The sequence below is a fragment of the Neofelis nebulosa genome, chromosome 8 (genome assembly GCF_028018385.1).
Source record: "Neofelis nebulosa isolate mNeoNeb1 chromosome 8, mNeoNeb1.pri, whole genome shotgun sequence".
NCBI classification, from domain to species: Eukaryota; Metazoa; Chordata; class Mammalia; order Carnivora; family Felidae; genus Neofelis; species Neofelis nebulosa.
Window position 1 is genome coordinate 122942525 of NC_080789.1, and position 23091 is coordinate 122965615.

A 23091-nucleotide genomic window follows, 5' to 3' on the forward strand; every position below is an offset into this window, starting at 1 on the left:
ACTATAAAAAAGAATTCGATAAAAATTCTAAAACCCAAAGCTAAAATTCGTGAAGTGAGAAATTTACTGGACAGATCTAAGAGAATCAAGATGACAAATAGAGTCAGTGAGCTTGAAGCTACACTAACTCAAATCTTTACTCTGAGAGAAAATAGTGGGGAAAAAACGAACAAGGCTTCAGGGACCGACTGAATGGTATCAAGAAATCGAACATGTATAACTGATGGTCCGGAAAAAGGAGGAAGAGAAGGGGTAGGGAGTAAGAATACAGAATATGAGAATACCAAAAAGAGTTCTGAAAACTAGTGGATGAAAATTTTGATTTGAAGAAAGACAACTTTATGGATTCAAAAAGCACAGGGAATCCCAAATAGCCAAACTGGTTGCTGAAAAGCAAACGCAGGAGAATCTCTTCAAGGAGCCAAGAGAAAATGACACATCAGATTACAGGGGAACCACCAGTGATTAGAGAAATGGCTGATTTCTCATCATAAAGTATGGAAGCCAAAAGACAGTAAAATAAAATCTTTAAAGTGCTTCAAGAAAAAGAACTGTAGTTCCACCCAGAATTCTATATGCAACTAATATATCCTTCAAAAACAAAGGTGAAACAGATATTTTCATGTAAAAGGCAGTAAACAGAATCCATCACCAGGAGACATGGACTACAACAAAGGCTAATAGAAGAAGTTCTTCATAATAAAAGGAAATGGTACTAGATGAAAATATAAATCTTTAGGAAGTGAAGAAGAGGACCACAAATGGTAAATATCTGGAGAATATAAAAAATTTTAGTTCTTAAATTCTCAAAACTACAAATGATTATTGAAAGCAAAAATTATAATACTGTTTTCTGGAGGTTATAACGTATAGATCTAACACATATAACAAGAGCATAACTGACAGCAGACAAAGGGTACATCAAACAATCTCTATGGTTGCAAGATTTCTACACATTCAAGAAGTGACATAGTATTAACTGTAAGTGGTACACTATATAAATACACGATAAAAAGGTAAGGAAAGAAGATATTGAAATTGCTAAAGAAATAAATGCTAAAAGGAATAGCTTTACAAAACTGATATATTAAAATTCTAATCTATATGCAGGGGTGCCCGGGAGGCTCAGTCGGTTGAGCGACCGACTTCAGCTAAGGTCATGATCTTGCGGTGAGTTTGAGCCCCTCTTCTGGTTCTAAGTTAACAGCTCAGAGCCTGGAGCCTGCTTCAGTTCTCGGTCTCCCTCTGTCTGCCCTTCTGCTCATGCTCTGTCTCTCTCCCTCTCAAACATAAATAAATAAACTTTAAAAAAATGTTTTTTAATAAATAAAAGTAAAACAAAAGACATGCAAGACCAAAGACTGAAAACTACAAAATGTAGGGAAGAAAAAAAAAAAAAAACAAAGATGATCTAAATAAATGGAGATATACCTTGTAATTAAAAGGAAGACTTGTGGCACCCAGGTGACTCAGTGGGATAAGTGTCCAACTTCAGCCCAGGTCATGATCTCACAGTTCATGAGTTCGAACCCCGTGTCAGGTTCTGTGCTGACACCTTCAGAGCCTGAAGCCTGCTTCAGATTCTGCCCTCCCCCCACTCTGCCACTCTCCCACTCACACTCTGTCTCTCTCTCTCAAAAATAAACAAACATTAAAAATATTTTTTTAATAGGAAGACTCAACATGTTAACATGTCAGTTCTCCTCAAACTGACCTACAGATTGAAAGCAATGATAATCATAACCCTATCAACCTTTTGGAAGAAACAGAAAAGCTAATATTGTAATTTATATAAAGTGCTTAAGACTTAAAATATGCAAAGCAATCTTGATAAGGATGAAAAAGGTTGAAGGACTTGCAAATCTAACTTCAAGACTTACTATAAAGTACAAATAATCAAACTAGTATTACAATGATATAAAGACAGACAAATATACCAATGGAGCCGAATGAAGACTCCTGCAATAGCCCACTTATGCAGCCAAGTGCTGTTTCACCAAAGCAGTTCAGTAAGCAAAGGGGACTCTTTTCAACACATGGGGCAGAAACAACTGGTTATCCAGATGCAAACAACAGACCCTACAAAACTTAACTTGAGATACATTACAGACCTAAGTATAAATTAACAAAAACAAAGTTTTAGATGAAACAAAGCAAATGACCTTCATGATTTCAGGGTTAGGCAAAAGTGTCTTAGCTCATAGTAGACAACGAAGACAAATGACAGACTTCATCAGACAAATATTTCTGCTCGTCAAAAGCACAGTTAAGTAAATGAGATGGGGTGCCTGGGTTGGCTCAGTCAGTTGAGCGTCCAACTTCAGCTCAGGTCATGATCTCACGGTTCACGGGTTAGAGCCCGGCATCGGGTTCTGTGCTGACAGCTTGGAGCCTGGAGCTTGCTTTGGATTCTGTGTCTGCCCCTTTCTCTGTCCCTCCCCTGTTCATGCTCTCTGTCTCAAAAATAAATAAACATTAAAAAGAAAAGGAAAGGAGGGAAGAAAACACAGACTTGGAGAAAGTACTTACAAAAACATTTATCTAACAAAAGACTAGTATCCAGGACATGTAAGGATCTTTAAAAAGACAGAATTAAAAGGGGGGGGGGGGGGGGGAATTTTACCAAACTCTTCACAAGGGAAAACACACAAATGGTCAACAAGCAAATTAAAATGTGCTCAACATCACTAGTCATTATGAAAATGTACAATAAAACCATAATAATATCACTTCTAGTCGGGACTGAGTAAAAGGGACCAACTTCAACCTTTTGCATAAGATAACAAAAACCTAACAAAATGTATATGAAACAACAGCACTGAAGATTTTGGAAAAGTAATGAAAGACAGTGATCCTGGGAAACAAAAAACAAACAAGAGAGGCCATACATTTGCCCAGCCTACTGCCTTGAGTTTCCAGGCCATGAACAGGCAGAAGGAACCCAGGCAGGGCATGTGGTCTCCCCAAGTTGAAGAAATAATGTTGGGCGTCCAAGAAAGCCAAGGCAGTTAGAACTCAAAAGGAATACTGGCACTGAGGAGAGAGCTAGAAAAAAAGAAAAAGGAAGAGATCTGTGGAGGCCTGTCCTAGAAAATACTGAGTAATCAGTACTTGCATGTGAGAGAACTATTCAAGGCCAGGTAGAGAACCACCAGTTGAATCAGAAATAACCCCAGCACCAGAACTCACAGAAGGATGCAAATAATGCTTGTTTCGGAAAGTCAGAATAAAACACCCAATAATTAATACTGCATCAAAGTACTAAGAAGGATTATGCCTCCGAAAGTGGGAAAAGTTAACCCTTAGACTAAACTGAGCTCTGGTCTATCTAAACAAAACATAAAACCAAGACCCAAAAGGGACAAACTTTTCTAATAACCATGTCACAGAACAAAGTACAAAAAGTATTTTTAGGCATACTAAAATAGAGAACAAAACAAGATAAAATTCACAATGATTAAAAATCAATACAAACTTACAAGACATACACACAGAAGCAACAAATTACATCCAATAATGAAACAAGTACCAGTCAAACCAATCTTGAAATGACACATAACAAATTTAGTACACAAATCTTATAAAACAATTATAGTGAATACACTCACTGTTCAAAAAGCTGGCAAAAACATTGAACATGTTAAGTAGAAATATGAATAAGAGTTTTTAAAAATTTGAACTTCTAGTGATGAAAATGACCAAGGTCTAAGATGAAAAATATACTGAAAAAAAAAAAGGATGAAAAATATACTGTATAAGATTTACAGCACAAGAAATCAAGTAATAGCTAATAACTAAAATGAAACACATAGAAAAAATACTTTAAAAAATTAACAGAGTATGGGGCACCTGGCTGGCTCAGTAAATGGAGCACATGACACTTGATCTTGGGGTCGTGAGTTTGAGCCCCAAGAGTAGAGTTTACTTAAAAATAAATGAGGAGAGTTTAAGTTAGCTGTAAGATAACTTCAAAAGGCCAAATATACTTGAATTTAGAGCCACTAACAAGGAGATAATGCAGGTGAAAAAAATCAGGAAAAATGTCAACAATTTGCCATTCTTAATGATATTATAAGCACACAGAACAAAAGCACTCTTTAAACACCAAGCAATAGAAACATAATGAAATGTAAACCATGTGTCAATATATCCAAAGAAAGAAAGAAATGAAAACTAAAACATATAATTACAATTGGCAAAAATCTTTCTATATAATATACTTTTAAGTATCTTTAAAGCAGCCAGAGAAACACTTCATATTACATCATGGAGTATCAAAAAAAGTAAAAATGGTTATATTAATATCACTTAAAGTAGATTTAAAAATCAATATTATCGGGATGCCTGGGTGGCTCAGTCAGCTGAGCATCTGACTTCAACTCAGGTCATGATCTCACGGTTCATGGGTTCGAGCCCCACATCAGGCTCTGTGCTGATAGCTCAGAGCCTGGAGCCTGCTTTGGGTTCTGTGCCTCCCTCTCTCTCTCTGCCCCTCCCCTGCTCGTGGTCTGTCTCTCTCTCAAAAATAAAATAAACATTAAAAAAAAAAATTTTAATCAATATTATCAGAAAAAGGAGGCTTATTTCACAAAGATAGTGGGTTTAACAAAGGTGAATTCTACCAAACATTTAAAGAAGAGTTAATACCTAGTCTTCTCAAACTATTACCAAAAAAAAGGAAGTAAAGCTTTGAAATTTATTTTACAAGGCCAGCATTAACCTGATACAAAAACCAGATAAAGACACTACAAGAAAAGAGAACTACAATCCTATCTAATATAGATGCAAAAATTCTCAACAAAATATTACCAATGGAATCCCACAATAATCAATAAGAATCATTCACCACAATCAAGTGGGATTTTTTTCCTAGGATACAAGTGTAGTTCAATATTTGCAAATGAATCAACATGATACATCACATTAATAGGAGAAAGGATAAAAATGATATGATGTCAATAGATGCAGAAAAGGCATTTGACAAAGTACAACATGTATTCATAATAAAAACCCTCAACAAAGTAGGTATAGAAGGAACATTTCTCAACATAATAAAGGCCATATATGAAAAACCCACAGCCAACATCATAGTCAACAGTGCAAATTTAAAAAAAGCTTTTCCTGTTAAGATCAGGGAGGAGACAAGGATGTTCACTCTGGCCATTTTATTCAACACAGTACCAAAGTCCTGGCTGCAGCAATCAGACAAGAAAAAGAAACGAAAAGTATCCAAACTGGTAAGGAAGAAGTAAAACTGCCACTGTTTGCAGATGACATGATACTATACATACAAAACTCTAAAGACTCCATCATTTTATTATACTGTAAATGAATTCAGTAAAATCACAAGATAAAAGAATAATAGAGTAATATACAGAACTCTGTTGCATTTCTATACATCAACAACAAAGTAGAGAGGGGGCTCTGGGTGGCTCAGTCGGTTAAGCGTCCGACTTCAGCTCAGGTCATGACCTCACAGTTTGTGGGTCCAAGCCCCACGTCGGGCTCTGTGCTGACAGCTCAGAGCCTGGAGCCTGCTTCAGATTCTGTGTCCCCACCCCCGCCCCTCCCCTGCTCACACTCTAAGTAAGCACACATTTTATTTTATTTTTTTTTTTTTTAACATTTTTTATTTTATTTTTGGGACAGAGAGAGACAGAGCATGAACGGGGGAGGGGCAGAGAGAGAGGGAGACACAGAATCGGAAACAGGCTCCAGGCTCCGAGCCATCAGCCCAGAGCCTGACGCGGGGCTCGAACTCACGGACCGCGAGATCGTGACCTGGCCGAAGTCGGACGCTTAACCGACTGCGCCACCCAGGCGCCCCAGTAAGCACACATTTTAAATAAATAAATAAATAAATAAATAAACAAACAAACAAACAAACGAACAAAACTGGACCACTTTCTTAGTCACCCACACACAAAAAAAAACTCAAAATAGATTGAAAATCTAAATATAAGATCTGAAACCAGAAAACTCTTAGAAGAAAACATAGGCAGTAATATCTTTGACATCAGCCACAGAAAAATTTTTCTAGATATGTCTCCTCAGGCACATAAATAAAAGCAAGGATAAACTTTGGGACTACATCAAAATAAAATGCTTTCGCACAGCTAAGGATATCCTCAACTAAAAGCAATCCACTGAACGGGGACAATGTTTGTACATGATAAATCTGATAAGGGGTAAATATTCAAAATATACAAAGAGGGGCGCCTGGGTGGCTCAGTCGGTTGAGCGGCCGACTTCGACTCAGGTCATGATCTCGCGGTCCGTGAGTTCGAGCCCCGCGTTGGGCTCTGTACTGACAGCTAAGAGCCTGGAGCCCGTTTCAGATTCTGTGTCTCCCTCTCTCTCTGCCCCTCCCCTGTTCATGCTCTCTCTCTCTCTGTCTCAAAAATAAATAAATGTTAAAAAATAAAAATAAAATAAAATAAAATACAAAGAACTTACACAACTCAACACACACACACACACACAAAAATCTGATTAAAAAGTGGGCAAAAGCCCTGAATGTACATTTCTCCAAAGGAGACATACAGAAAAAGAAATCCTCATGCACTGTTGGTGGAAACACAACGGATGCAGCCATTATGTAAAATAGTATAGTGATCCCTCAAAAAATTAAAAGTAGAAGTATCATATAATCCAGTAATTCCACTTGAGTATTTACCCAAATAAAACAAAAATACTAATTCAAAAAGATACATGTACTTCTATGTTTACTGCAGTATTATTTACAATAGCCAACATATGGAAGCAACCAAAGTGTCTATGGATAGATGAATAAAGAAGGTGTGCATGTATGTGTAGGTAATGGAGTATTACTCAGCCATTAAAAAAAAAAAGAATAAAATCTTTCCATTTGCAACATGAATGAATCTAGAGAGTATAATGCTAAAATAAGTCAGCCAGGGAAAGACAAATTCCATATGATTTAGCTTATGTGTGGAATCTAAAAAAGAAAACAATAAGTGAACAAACAAAACAGAAACAGACCCATAAATACAAAGAACTGGGGGCTGCCAGAAGGGAAGGTGGGGAATGGGGAGTAAAATGGAAAACAGTAAAGTGTAAGTGGGTAAAATAGATAAGAAGAACAATAATAAAGGTGATTAGATTAATGATTATGTTGATGAGCACTAAGAAATGTATAGAATTGTTGAATAATATTGTACCCCTGAAACTAATGTAACACTATGTTGATTACACTTCCATAAAAAGACATAAAAAAATCAACAGTATCAGGAAAAAAGAGGATCATTTTACAAAGATAAAGGCTTTAACTCATTAAGACAATATCAAAATCCTAAACATTTATTCATCTAATAACAGCTTCCAACTACATGATGTAATAATAACAGAACTACAAAAAGAAATGGGAAAATCCGCAATTATATATGGAGATTTCAACAAACCTCTCTCAATTGATAGAACCAGTAAACAGAAAATCAGTAAGAATATAGTAACTTTGAACAACATTATCAACCAGAAGAACACCATCAAACAAACTGACATTAAGTGACATCGACAGGATACTCTACACAAACTAGCAAAATATTCAAGGACATATGGAAGATTCACCAAGACAGATCTATATTCAGGCCATGAAACAACTACTGATAAATTTTAAAGGTTTCAAGTAATACAAAGAATTTTCTCTGACGAGTAAGTCAAAAAAGAAACCAAAAGAGAAAATTGAATCTATTTTTAAATGAATGAAAATGAAAACAAAACTTACCAAAATCTGTGTAAGGCAGTTAAAGCAATAATTGAGGGGGAAAGTTACAGCACTAAATACCTGTTAGAAATCTCAAATCAATGACTTCACCTTGTACCTCAAGAAATTAAAGGACAAAAAAGAAGAAATAAGGATCAGAGCAGAAATCAATGAAATATAAATCAAAAACAACAGAGCCAACTCATTGAAATTAAAGGCTACACTTCCTCCATTTACTGGATGATGGAGATGTACTTTTCCCTCTTAGGCAATACAAACAAAAACTGTAGACACTATAAATGAAACAAATACATTCTGAAAAATGTTAAGAAGGCAAATTAGCTAGAAACCACAGGACTCAAGGAATAACATGGCACTGAGGTTCCACAGGTTTTCTTTTTGCCTAATATATCCCACTCTTTGATTGGAAGAAGTCAGCAACCCAGAAGCACCGACAAGCACAGAACAGACCCCCCCCCACCCCCAAAAAAAGCTCAAATGAAAGGACTCCTCTCTCTTGCTAGACAAACAACCAGGAAGGGCTCATATTAGCTAGGAAAAGAAAACTTTTAGACAGTGCTGCTCTACTCCAGCACATCACCACAGAAAAAGCTGATCCTACCCACTCCTGCAATGGTCAAGCAAGGAACCTAGACATCCACTCTTGTGAGATTATGAGTCATTCCAAGACTACCCCTGGGGTAGTGTAAGAGCAGAACAAACAGGGAACCAGAATTCTCAACCTCACTGGCTGGTAATGAGCATGTCCCCCCACTGTGTCAATAGAGACAACAAGGGAAGCCTGGACTTTCACCTCCATCTGGCAGTAACAAGGAAACTGATCCTGTCCCTGGGGTGGTGTCAGAACATCTAGCAAGGAGTTAGGAGTTTCACCAACACACAGTGGTAAATGAAGCCATATCCATTGTGGTGATCAGGTAGAGCACCATCATACGCACCTCTGCTTAGCATTAACAAGCAGCCTCCCTCAAATGTCAACAAAGGCCCAAGAGGGAATGTGAACTTCATCCCGTATCTGGCATAAGGAGATGCCAACCACAACTCCTCAAATCAGACAAGTGTCAGAAAAAGCCAGCTAAAACAGGTTTGTGTAAGATGCAAAGTCCCATAACATAACACAAAAACGTTCAGGTTTCAATCATTTGTCATAGGGGCACCTGGGTGGCTCAGTTGGTTAAGGATCCAACTCTTGATTTCAGCTGAGGTCATGATCTCATGGTTTGTGGGTTTGAGCCCCACATCAGGCTCCATGCTGGCAGTGTAGAGTCAACTTGGGATTCTCTCTCCCTCTCTCTCTGCCCCTCCCATGCTCGCGCTCTCTCTCTCTCTCAAAATAAATAAAATCATTTGTCGTAACAAAAACCAGAAGATCTCAAATTGAATGAAAAAGACAATCAACAGATGTCAACACGTAGATATTTGTAATTTTAACATCTGACAGAGGTTACAATTATCCTTTTTTTAATTCTTCTTAAGAGAGACAGCATGAGTAGGGGTGGGTCAAAGAGAAGAGAGGGACAGAGGATCTGAAGCAGGCTCTGCACTGGCAGCAGTGAGCCCAATGTGGGGCTCAAACTCACCAACCATGAGATCATGACCTGAGCCGAAGATGGATGGATACTCAACCAACTGAGCCGCTCAGGCACTCCAGGATGTTAGAATCTTCTGATAAAGATTTAAAAAAAAAAAAAAAAAAATTTTTAACGTTTATTTATTTTTGAAAGCGAAAGAGAAAAAGACAGAGTGCAAGCAGGGGAGAGGCAGAGAGAGAGGGAGATACAGAATCCAAAGCAGGCTCCAGACTCTGAGCTGTCAGCACAGAGCCCAATGTGGGGCTTGAACCCACAAATCATGAGATCATGACCTGAGCCAAAGTCGGACGCTTAACCAACTGAGCCACCCAGGTGCCCCCTGATGAAGATTTTAAAGCACCCATAATAAAAATGACTAAATGAGGAATGCCTGGCTGGCTCAGCCGGTACAGCATACAACTCTTGATCTCAGGATTATAAATTCAAGCCCCACACTGGGTGTAGAGATTAAATTAAATCTTTTTTTAAAAAATGATTCCAGGGGCACCTAGATGGCTCAGTCAGTTAAGCATCTGACTCTTGATCTTGGCTCAGGTCATGATCTCACGGTTCTTGGGTCAAGCCTCACATCAGGCCCTACACTGACAATGCGGAGCCTGCTTAGGATTCTCTCTCCCCCTCCCTCTTCCCCTTCCCTGCTTGCATTCTCTAATATATAAACTTAAAAAATATAAATAAATGATTCCATGAGCAATTACAAACACAGAAATGAAATATAAAAAGCCTCAGCAAAAATCTAAAATATGAAGAACCAAATGGAAAATTCTAGAACTGAAAAGTACAATAAACAAAATTAAAAGCTCAGTATGTGACTTCAATAGCAGAATCAAGGAAAGAGAGTAAAAGAATCCATGAGCTAGATGATATAACAATCAAAATTATTCAAAATAAACAACAGGGAAGAGTGTGAAGAAATAAAAATGAACAGATCCTCAAAGACCTCTGGGACCATAACAAAAATTCTTAACATTTATGTCATCAGTCTCAAGAAGAAAAGGAGATATAAAGCGGGACTACAAAAGTACTCAATCAGTTGGGTGACTCAGTCAGTTGAGCATCCAACTTTGGCTCAGGTCATGATCTCACAGTTCATGGGTTTGAGCCCCAGGTCGAGCTCTGTGCTGACAGCTCAGAGCCTGGAGCCTGCTTCGGATTCTGTGTCTCCCTCTTTCTCTGCCCCCCCATCTCTCTCCCAAAAATAAACATTAAAAATTTTTTTAAAAGCAGAAAAAAGAAAAAGTACTCAAACAAAGAATGACTGGGGGCACACAGGTGGCTGAGCATATGACTTTGGCTCAGGTCACGATCTCATAGTTCATGAGTTCAAACCCCACACCGGGCTCTCTGCTGTCATCTCAGAGCCTGCTTCAGATCCTCTGTCCCCCTCTCTCTTTGCCCTTCCCCCCCACTCAAGCTCTTTCTCTCAAAAATAAATAAAACATTAAAAAAAAAGAATGGCTGAAAATGTTCCATTGTGGTAAGATATAAAACTACAGAATCAAGAAGCTGAGCAAATCTCAAAAGGGATAATTCAAAAGGCAACTACCCCTAAACACATCCTGATTAAACTTCTAAAATCTAAAAACAAGGAAGATATCTTGAAAAGAAGTCAGAGAAAAACACTTTCTTTATACAATAAAATTAACTTGGGAGCAAATTTCTCATCAGAAATCAGAGGCCTGGGGTGCCTGGGTGGCTCAGGTTAAGCATCTGACTTTGTCTCAGGTCGTGATCTCACGGTTCGTGGATTTGAGCCCCACATCAGGCTCAGTGCTGACAGCTCAGACCCTAGAGCCTGCTTTGCATTCTGTGTTTCCGTCTCTGCCCCTCCCCTACTTGTGCGAGCGCTCACGTGCTCTCTCTCTCTCTCTCAAAAATAAACATTAAAAATGTTTTAAATAAATTAATAACAAAAGAAACCACAGAGGCAAGAAAGTGACACAATATTGAAAGAGGAAGTTGTGAAGAAAATGAAAAAAAAAAACTCAGTGAAAATCCTAAAACCTGTGGGACACACTAAACCAGTAATAAAAGGGAAATTTATAACCATGCACAGAAAAGTCAGAGTCTCAAATCAATAATCAAAGCTTCTACCACAGAAAACTAAAAAAGAACAAAATAAACCCAAAGCAAGCAGACAGCAATTAAAAATAAAGAGTAGAAGTCAGTAAAATTTAAACTAGAAAAAAAAAAAAAAGAAAAATCAACAAAACAAGGAAGGAGCTGCTTCTCTGAAAAGATCAATAAAATTGATAAACTTCTAGCAACGCTGACAAAGAAAAGGAAAGAAGACAAATCAGTATCAGAAATGAAACCAGGATATCAGCACAGAACCTGCAGACAACAAAAAGATAATCGGGGAATACCATGAACAACTTCACACGCATAACTGACAACTTAGATAAGATGGATCCCTTCCTTGAAAAACACAAACTACTCTGACTCACCAATTATGAAACTGGTAATGTGAATAACCCTGTAACTATTTTAAGTTTTTTGGGGTTTTTTGTGGGGTTTTTTTGGTTTTTAGTAATCTCTACACCCAATATGGGGCTTGAACTCATGACCCCAAAATCAAGAGTCATATGCTCTTCCAAATGAGCCAGCCAGAAACCCTAGGCCTGTCACTATTTTTAAATTTTAATTTGTACCTTAAAAACTACCAAAAAAGAAATATGAAGGTCCAGGTAGTTTCAGTGGACAACTGTACCAACCATCTAAAGAATTAACACCAATTCTATACAATCTCTTCCAGGAAACAGAAAAAGCAGCATTTCTCCCAACTCATTCTACAAAGCTAGTATTACTCCAATACCAAAACCATATAGAACATGAAAAGAAAACACTATAGACCAGTATCTCTCATGACTAGAGAGTTGCAAAAATCCTTAACAAAATATAAATAGAATCCTGTAACACATAAAAAGAGTTATGTGCCATATTGAGCGGGGCTTACTCCACTTAAGTTAAATATTCAAAATCAATGAACGTAATCTACCATATTAACAGGTTTAGAAAAAAAAAAGTACATCTATTAATGCCAGAAAAAGCACCTAACAAAATTCAACACCCATTCGTGACTTTTTAAAATAAATACAAGGGGCGCCTGGGTGGCGCAGTCGGTTAAGCGTCCGACTTCAGCCAGGTCACGATCTCGCGGTCCGTGAGTTCGAGCCCCGCGTCAGGCTCTGGGCTGATGGCTCGGAGCCTGGAGCCTATTTCCGATTCTGTGTCTCCCTCTCTCTCTGCCCCTCCCCCGTTCATGCTCTGTCTCTCTCTGTCCCAAAAATAAATAAAAAACGTTAATAAAAAAAAAAAAAAATTTAAAATAAATACATAAGAATGGGGCGCCTGGGTGGCTCAGTGGGTTGGGCTCAGGTCATAAGCTCATGGTTAGTGAGTTCAAACCCTGCGTCAGGCTCTGTGCTGACAGCTCAGAGCCTGGAGCCTGCTTCAGATTCTGTGTCTCCCTCTCTCTCTGTTCCTCCCTTGCTCGTGCTCTCTCTCTCCCTCAAAAATAAAGATTAAAAATTTTTAAATAAATACATACACACATACATAAGAAAAATAGGAATACAACGCAGGTAACTTCCTCAACTTCATACAGACATCTACAAAAACCCTACAGTGGTTTTCATCATCTCCAAAAAAGCCTACTTAGTGGTTTTCATCATGGACTCAATCCTTTCCCCAAAGGTCTTAAATCTTAAATCCAAACCATGCTGAGATTTCTAGCCAGAAATTTCACTAAAGGCGTACAAACTGAGAAGGAAGAAATAATAATAACCCTACAAAGAAAATCCCAAGGAATCTATAATAAAACTCCTGTAATTCATATAAGAATTCAGCAAGGTTGCAAAAATCTAAGGTAAAAATCAATTGTTACTACCATGCCATGACACCAAAATTAAGCATTCAATACTACTTCTAACTGCTTCCCCAAAAATTAAATACTTAGGTATAAATCCACAAAATGTGTATAGGACTTGTAGGCTGAAAACTACATAAAAGTGCCAAAAGATGGGCACCTGAGTGGCTCAGTCAGTTAAGTGTATGACTTCAGCTCAGGTCATGATCTTGGCGTCCATGAGTTCAAGCCCGGCATCAGGTTCTGTGTTGACAGCTCAGAGCCTAGAGCCTGCTTCAGATTCTGCGTCTCCCTCTCTCTCTGTCCCTCCCCAAGTTGCGCGTGCACGCGTGTACGAGTGCTCTCTCTCTCCCCTCCCCCAAAAAAATAAGCATTTTAAAAAATTATTTTAAAAAGGGGTCAGTGAGAAATACAATACTTATAGTAAAAATACTATGGACAAGGGAAAAAAAGTTTCCCTCCACCAACAGTTAAGATACACTACAGGAGGGGTGCCTGGGTGGCTCAGTTGGTTGAGCATCCAACTTCAGCTCAGGTCATGATCTCAAGAGATCAAGAGTCGCATGTTCCATGGACTGACACAATCAAGTGCCCCCACTATTTATCTTTTTATATTTTTGAACCATGTCAATGTATCACCTTACCAAAAACTAAGTTAATTCAAGCTATTGCAATTCTCTAGACAAAAAAAAAATTAAAGCTTAAATTATGCCAATGACTAGAGAGGTAAAGAAATCAAATTTAAAAAATTTTTTTAATGTTTATTACTTTTGAGAGAGAGACAGAGAGCAAGCAGGGGAGGGGCAGAGAGAGAGGGAAACACAGAGTCGGAAGCAGGCTCTAGGCTCTGAGCCATCAGCACAGAGCCCGACGCAGGGGTCGAACCCACAGATTGCAAGATCATGACCTGAGGTGAAGTCGGCCACTTGACCGACTGGGCCACCCAGACACCCTGAGAAATCAAATTTAAGATGCCTAGGATACCTAGATACAGATATCCAGAAGGTAATTGCAAATATGGATCTGAAGACTAGAAAAAAATTATTCAGGTGATATTATTAATACTTAGATCCCCAAGCATACATCATAATTTTTCACAGAGTTAAGATAATCAAACAAAGCCAGAAAAGCAATCATGTAACTTAAATTTTAAAGGAAGGAAGGAAGTAACGCCAAACAGGAAACCAAAAGGCAATATGTTTAAAGAGGTTAGAAGAAAGCAGCTTCCCAAAAGTCATGAGAAGAGAGAGTTGCAATGGAGTGATCGGTTTTTACAATGACACTAGTGATCACAGAGCAACTGAGTGATCAGTTTTAAATGCTGACAAGTGGATCAAAGAGAATGAAAACTGAAAAAATGTTGGATATGCCCATTTGAAGTTAACAGCATAATCAACGGCAGACTTAGAGCCAAATGTAATAATATCAAAGGTGAATGAACAGGAGTTTGTGATATCTTATGCACTTATTTCTTTACACTCAAATTTTTTTCAGAAAAGGATCTGAGGCAGTGCACACATTAACAACCTGTATTATAACAACAAAAAATAGAAGAATGAACATTGAAAGCCAGTATGAAGGTCATCCCCCTGATTCAGGGAAACTGCTCTTACCCCTGACTCCAACTATGTAGTTCTAGTGAGGGTTGCCATTCATAGTACCCTCCCCACTCCAGCCACAGGGATGGTGGGTACATGATCCAAGACAGGCCAATCAGAGTCCTTCCCAGGATTCTTCAAGAGAGCCCCTTCTTCTGGTAGAAGGGGCTGGGAAGATGAGAGCCAAGAGCTGCCAGCAGTCATGGTTCCAGCCTCATGAAGTAGAGAGTCTGTAGTATGAGAGAATGAAATCAACACGCAGAGAAACAGAGATAAGAGGTGAAGTCCTAAACCCCACAGGAGGAGAAGGAAGAAACAAACATACTAATAATCAGATTAATACAACTGATGTAACTAAAGACCAGATTTGGTTCTGGGCTGCCTGATAGCCAGAACAAAAAGAAAAACAGAATGTGCATCACCAGAGCTATCAAAAAGGAGGAAATATACCAAATCCTCAAGGGAGTCACTTTTCCTGATGCTAAGTTATTAAAAGAATTTCTTGTACACGAACTTTTATATAAGGATTACTAAAAGACAAAATGGACAAGGGTCCATGATGAGAGTCTTACAGCAAATACAGATTTCATACACAACTGCTTAAAATGACAACAAAGTTGTATCCCAATCATTATGTACAACTAAGAGGCTAGACTATACTAGACAGGTGAAGCAGAAGTATCAACTACAGCTTTATTCTTCCAGGAAGCTCGCTAGGGAAAGAGAAAAGACAAGAAATGAAAAGGGAAAAATGTAAAGGGAAAGCAGAATCCATGGGAAGATTCAAAAATGTCTGTAAAGTGAGTAGGGGAAACAAATCAAGTAAAAAGGACAGACTAAAACATAAAACAAGACCCTGGAAGAAATGGGAAAAGACCACATCATGAGCACAGGTAGTTAATTCCACCCTCCTTCCTAGAACTCCAGTAAGTGAGGTAAAAGGACATAAAGTCACAAATAGAAAAAGAACATAAGAGAAGACAACAGCTATAAAATTTTGGAAACTAGAAAGGAGACAAGGAGTAAATGACTTAACAAATCAGAAAAGGTTGCTGCAATAAGATAAGCCCAAAAGCAATGTATCTTAGACTACATAGCACCAGAAACTGGAGAAACTTTAGGTACCAGGCACTAGGGGGTAGGAGTCACACATGCACACTGCTGGTGTATGTATCCAAAAAGAATGCGTTCAGGTGAAGCTAAAAAGGAGAGACAGGATATACTGAAAAACAACCAAACTCCCCTCTAATCTACTTCTCAACTACCCCCATCCTCAGAAACTGCAGAAAGGGTAAATGAGGAAATCTGGATTTGAGGATACCAAGCACAGCTGAGGAAAGGGGTACCATACTGAAAAAGAAGAATTAACTGAAAATCTAATTGTAAATAGGAAATTCCAGCAAACATCTGGCTCAAAGAATACTGGTAACCAGGTCTGTCAATCCCAACCAGATGAAAGACTTCCCTCTCAATAAACTAACCAGCTGGTGGTCTCCTAATAAAAGAATCCAGTTAGATCACCTAAAATGAAGGCAATCAGCAACAATCCCTGCCCACACACACAGAGCTTCCAATCTCAAATAGGTGCCTAAGAGTCACCACACTTTTTTAAAGGAATTCTTTTATTTATTTTTTATCGCTTCTCAGCCTTTTGGCTAAGATCAAGTGTAGGAATTCTTTTATTTTTTTATTAATTTTTTCTGAGAGAGAGAGTGCGCACACACGAGTGTGGGAGGGGTAGACAAAGTGGAAGATGGAGATCTTAGGCAGGATCCAGGCTGGGTGTGGAGCCCAACACCCGGCTCAATCTCACACACAACCTTGAGATCATAACCTCAGCCTAACTCAAGAGTCAGCTGCTTAACTAACTGATCCACCTAAGCACTCCCAAGAGTCACCAGATTTTTAAGCAAAGTCTCTAACAGGACAGGCCAAAACAACAATACAAAGAATTTCTGAGGAAGAGAGTCCCAGGAGCAGAAGAAAACTTCAGAAAACTGACACAAAACAAAAATAAAAAAACCTGGTTAATACCTTCACAATGAAGGAAAATACAACATTCAAGAGATATTCCATACTCATGGAATGGAAGAGGCAATATTGTTAAAATATCCATCCTACCCAAAGCAGGCTATAATCCCTATCAAAATACCAACATTTTTCACAGAACTAGAATAAAACTAAAATTTGTATGGAAAACCACAAAAGACTAAATAGCCAAAGCAATCTTGAGAGAGAAGACCAAAGCTGGAGGTAACACAATCCCAGAGTTCAAGATACATTACAATGCTATAATAATCAAAACAGTATGCAACAGCACAAAAAGAGACACACGGATAAGTGGAACAGAAGAGAGAGCTCAAAAATAACCCGACGCTTATATGGTCAAGTAATCTCCAACAAAGAAGGCAAGAATATACAATGGAGGAAAGACAGTCTCTTCAACAAACGGTGCTGGGAAAACTGGACGGCTACATGCAAAAGAAGAAAACTGGACCCCTTTTTAGTCACAAACAAAAATAAACTCAAAATGGATTAGATCAAAATTTGAGACCTGAAACCAGAAAACTCCTAAAACATAGACAGTAATATCTTTGACATCAACCATAGAAACATTTTTCTAGGTAGGTCTCCTTAGGCAGGGTGAAAAAAAAAAAAAACAAAAATAAAATTATTGGGACAACATCAAAATAAACCCTTTGGTACAGCAAAGGAAACCCTCAACAAAATGAAAAGAAAAGGCAACTCACTGAATGGGAAAAAATATTTGCAAATGATGTATTTGATAAGGGATTAATAGGCAAAATCTATAAAGAATGGGGGTGGCCTGACTGGCTTAATCGATAAGAGCATGTGACTCTTAATCTCAGGGTCATTAGTTCAAGGTCCATGTTGGGTGTGGAACCTACTTAAAAAAATAAAAAATTAAAAAATATGCTAAATGAAAAAAAAGAACTTAACACCAAAAAATCCAATTTAAAAATGGACAGAGGTTGAGGCACCTGGCTGGCTCATCTGGTGGAGCGTGTGACTCTTGATCCCAAGAGTTTGAGCCCCACGTTGGGTTTAGACATTACTTAAAAATAAAATATTTTTTTAAAATGGGCAAAAGACCTGAAACAGACATTCTTCCAAACAAGACATACAGACTGAACGACAAACACAATAAAAGATGTTCAACATCACTCATCATCAAGGAAATGTAAATTAAAATCACAATAAGAAATCATTTTACACCAGTCAAAATGGCTAGTATCAAAACCACAAGAAATAACAAGTGTTGGCAAGGATATGTATGGAGTAATGGGAACCCTCGTGCACTGTTGGTGGCAGTATGAATTGGTGCAGCCACATTGGAAAGCAGATGGAGGTTCCTCAAAAATTAAAAATAGATTACCATATGACGTAGTAATTCCACTACTGAGAATTTACCCAAATAAAATGAAAACACTAATCCAAAAACATACACACACCTTTATGTTTACTGCAGTATTACAATAGCCAAGATAACAGAAGTGACTCAAGTGTCCATGGAAAAAGAATGAGCCATAAAAAAAGAATGAGACCTTGCCATTTGCAACAAGGATGGCCCTAGAGGATATAAGGCTAACTAAAATAAGTCAGAAAAAGACAAATACCATATGATTTTGTTTAAATGCGGAATCTAGGGGCGCCTGGGTGGCTCAGTCGGTTGAGCGGCCGACTTCGGCTCAGGTCATGATCTCACGGTCCGTGAGTTCGAGCCCCGCGTCGGGCTCTGTGCTGACGGCTCAGAGCCTGGAGCCTGTTTCAGATTCTGTGTCTCCCCCTCTCTGACCCTCCCCCGTTCATGCTCTGTCTCTCTCTGTCTCAAAAATAAATAAACGTTAAACAAAAATTAAAAATAAATAAAAATAAAAATAAATGCGGAATCTAAACAAATGAAGAACAAAGAAAATAAGCAAAAACAGACCCTGAGGGAATGGGCAAAATGAGTGAAGAGGAAGTAGGAGATACAGGCTTCCAGTTATGGAATAAGTCACAGGGATACAAAGGCACAGCAGAAGGAATATATTCAGTGATTGTGTAACAGCACCATAGGGTGACAGATGGCAGCTACACTTGTGGTGAGCACAGCATAACACAGAGAGTCGTGGAATCACTATGTTGCACACCTGAAACTAATGTAAACTTGTATGTCAACTATACTTCAACTAAAAAACAAAGAAATAAAGACATCCAAGAAATAAAAACAGAAGATAAAAAATAAAAAACAGAACATAAGAGAAAAGCATAATAGACTTTAAAAATCTAAGTGAAGGGTCAGAAGACAAAGTAAGGAATTGCCTCAAAAAGTAGAACCAAAGGGGCGCCTGGGTGGTTCAGTCGGTTAAGCGTCCGACTTCGGCTCAGATCATGATCTCAAAGTTCATGGGTTCAAGCCCCACATCAGGCTCTGTGCTGACAGCTCAGAGCCTGGAATTTCCTTCATATTCTGTGTCTCCCTTTCTCTCTACCCTCCCCTGCTCATGCTCTCTCTCTCTCTGAAAAATAAACATTAAAAAAAAAAAAAAAAGTAGAACCAAAAAAAAAAACTTAAACAAAATATTAAAAATTGGAAAATTAGTTCAAAATGACCAACATCTTACAGAGAACAAACTGAGGGTTGATGGGGGCTAGGGAGAGGGGAAAGTGAGTGATGGGATTTGAGAAGGGCACTTGTTGGGATGAGCACTGGGTGTTGTATGGAAACAAATTTGACAATAAATTATGTTTAAAAAAAAAAAAGGCCAACATCCAAATAAAGAAACATACAGGGATGCCTGGGTGGCTCAGGCAGCTAGGCGTCCAACTCGATTTCAGCTCAGGTCATGATCTCAGTGTCATGAGATCAAGTCCAGCATCCAGCTCTGCACTGGGCATGGGGCCTGCTTAAAATTCTCTCTCCCTCTGCCCCTCCAACCACCCCTGCACACACACGCATGCTCTCTAAATAAAAAAAAAAAAGTTAAAAATACTCAACATCATTATCAGGGAAATACAAATGAAAACCACAATGACATACCACCTCACACCAGTCAGAACGGCTAAAATTAACAACTCAGACAACCACAGATGTTGGCAAGGATGCAGAGAAAAAGGATCTCTTTTGCACTGCTGGTAGGAATGCAAACTGGTGCAGCCACTCTGGAAAACAGTATGGAGGTTCCACAAAAAGTTTAAAAAAAAGGGCGGTGGCGCCTGGGTGGCTCAGTTGGTTGGGCGTCCAACTGCGGCTCAGGTCATGATTTCAGGTTTTTTAGTTCAAGCCCCTCTTCAGGCTCTTTGCTGACAGCTCAGAGCCTGGAGCCTACTTCGGATTCTGTGCCTTCCTCTTGCTCTGCGCCTTCCCCACTGCCCATCCCCCCCACTGCTATCGCTTTGTCTTGCTCTTAAAAATAAACAAACATTTGAAAAAAAAAAGTTAAAAATAGAACCACCTTCCAATTACACTACTAGGTATTTATCCAAGGGATACAGGTATGCTGTTTCCAAGGGGCATATGCACCCCAATGTTTACAGCAGCACTATCGACAATAGCCAAAGTATGGAAAGAGCCCAAATGTCCAACAACAGATGAATGGATAAAGAAGATGTGGTATATATATACAATGGAGTATTACTTGGCAATCAAAAAGAATGAAATCTTGCCATTTGCAACAACATGGATGGAACTAGAGGGTATTATGCTAAGCGAAATTAGAGAAAAATATCATAGGACTTCACTCATGTGGAATTTAAGATACAAAACAGATGAGAAGGAAAGCAAAAATAATATAAAAACAGGAAGGGGGACAAAAATAAGAGACTCTTAAATATAGAGAACTAAGGGTTGCTGGAGGGGTTGTGCGTAGGGGGATGGCTAAATGGGTAAGGGGCACTAAGGAAGACATTTGTTGAGATGAGCACTGGGTGTTATACATAGGGAATGAATCACTGGAATCTACTCCTGAAATCATTATTGCACTATATGCTAACTAACTTGGATGTAAATTTTTAAAAATTTTTTGATTAAAAATAATAAGAAAAAAGAAAATAAAGAAAAATACTGAAAAAAATAACAGAACTGATGAAATCATCAAAGAAATAATTTTTAAAAGTTCTACTATTGACCAAACTTAAGTTCCCTAACATGATTTGCCAAATCAAAAGGGCCATTGTCTGCCTAATACAATGAGTGAGGAGAAACACACTACCATGAAAAATATCAGAAATAACCTGGATAAAAAAATACTAAATCCAGAGAGAACAATCACATACAAAATATTAGAAATCAGGACTTTACAACATTTCTTAACAGAAACATGAAAGCTAAAAAGCAAATTGCCAAAATTCTAAAGGAAAATGATTTCCAACCAAGAATTCTATATTCAGCCAAACTATCAATCAAGATGATAAAGCCAACAATTTTATCAAACCTGAAAAACCTTTAAAAAATTATTCCTCACACACCATTTTCTATGAAGTTGCTAGAGATGCCCACCGAAACAAGAAAATAAACCATTAGAGATGAAGAAATGGGGAAGTGAGGTGTTACAAAACAGAATCCAAAATAAGCAAGAAACAAAGAAACTCCCAAGATTATAGTGAAGGGAAGATCCAGACCTAAAGAGAAACCAGCCCAGATGACAGCAGGGAGATGGTACCCAGAAGGTCTACTGATTTAAAAAGGAAAGGAAAGAGGAAAGTGAAAAGTGAAAGAGGAGGGAGAAGAGGAGGCAGAAGGAGAAAGAAAAGAAGGGGAGAAGAAAAGAAGGCGGAGGGAAAGAGAAAGAAGAGGGAGGAAGAGGGAAGGGGGAGGAAGAAGAGAGGAAGAGGATGGAGAGGAGGAGGAAAAGAGGGAGAGGAGAGAGAGAGAAAAAGGAAAAGGAAAATTGAATTCATGGAAAATTTTACTAATACACTACCTGATTCATTAACCATTTGGAAGATTATATGAAGAAGAAACAGAGGGAAAAAATTTAGCCTTAAATAAAGAATACAAGGAAACTTAAAATACAAGATGATTATTAATACCAAGGAAATGAAATTAATAAAAAAAAAATCAGTATACTTTTGGCTCAAAAATGAACAAAATATTTAAGTAGTCATAATAATGTAAATATTACTGTTCAACACTACTGATTTAACAAAAATCTGTGATATACTGAAAGGCAACTACTAAAATTGATATGTCAAGAACAGCTGCTTATGGGGGTGCCTGGCTGGCTCAGTCAGTGGAGCATGCAACTCTCGATCTCAGGAGTTGGGTGCAGCTGGGGTGCAGAGCTTACTCAACAAAAATAAACTTTAAAAAGCAATAGCTGTGGGGCACCTGGATGGCTCAGCTGGTTAAGCGTCCAACTCTTGATTTCACCTCAGGTCATGATCTCATGGTTCATGAGTTGGAGCCCCCAAGTCAGATTCCGAGCTGACAGTGCAGAGTGAGCTTGGGGTCCTCTCTCCTTCTCTCTGCCCCTCCCCTGCTCGCGCTCTAAATCTCTCTTCCTCTCTCTCAAAATAAATAAACATTTAAAATTCTGTAAATAAAATAAACAATAGCTGCTTACACATTCCTTTCAGAAACATACAAGTAAGTACCAGAAGGAACGGCCAAAAGAGGTTGCTTCTGGTAATGAGATGAGGGTTCAAGGGTAAAGCAGCAGGTACTGTTTTGTTTGAGTGAGAAAAGTTTTTGGTAATACCAGACTTAGACTATGTGCATTTATCGCTCTGGTAAGCATAAAAATTAAATCCAAAAAAAAGGGAATAAATAGGTGCCATATGCTGGGCAAGGTATCAATTTCCTTTCTCTCACTAGTTACACAGGTGAGAGTTACACTTGTTAATACAAACAAGTATTAAGCACCTACTTCATATCAGCCATTAGGTTAGGCTCTTCTCACAGTAAAAGAATTCAAGAGAGACCAGAGAAATTGGCCACTTACTACATTTTATCTATGGTGGTTAGCACTAAATCTGTTAACTTTCTAAAAGCACCTCTTTCAAAGCTGTAAGAACTTAATGTACTATGAGAAATTTAAAGGCAAATATTAGATATGAATCAGCAATAAGAAAAAAATGGTAGCAAATATTTAACTCTGAAGGCATTTTTTTTTTAATGTTTATTTATTTTTGAAAGAGACAGAGTGCAAGTATGGGAGGGGCAGAGAGAGGCAGACACAGAAACCAAAGCAGGCTCCAGGCTCTAAGCTGTCGGTACAGAGCCCGACACAGAGCTTGAACCCACGAACTGTGAGATCATGACTGAGCCAAAGTCAGACACTTAAC

At 38.4% G+C, this 23091-nt stretch overlaps 1 protein-coding gene and 1 pseudogene across 17 annotated transcripts in view; one reads left to right on the plus strand and one right to left on the minus strand.

The window, feature by feature from the left end:
• MLLT10 (MLLT10 histone lysine methyltransferase DOT1L cofactor) overlaps window positions 1-23091 on the minus strand; it is a 237435-nt gene that overhangs the window by 199552 nt on the left and 14792 nt on the right. Inside the window, exon 1 of one of the 17 annotated variants that reach the window (XM_058681741.1) lies at window positions 14818-14997. The exons of the other annotated variants lie outside the window; for them this stretch is intronic. The gene's annotated coding sequence lies outside the window, so the exon portion shown is untranslated. Of the gene's footprint in view, window positions 1-14817; window positions 14998-23091 lie in introns of those variants that run through there. 17 annotated transcript variants of the gene reach the window in all.
• Window positions 16438-16527, plus strand: LOC131484242 (U2 spliceosomal RNA; annotated as a pseudogene).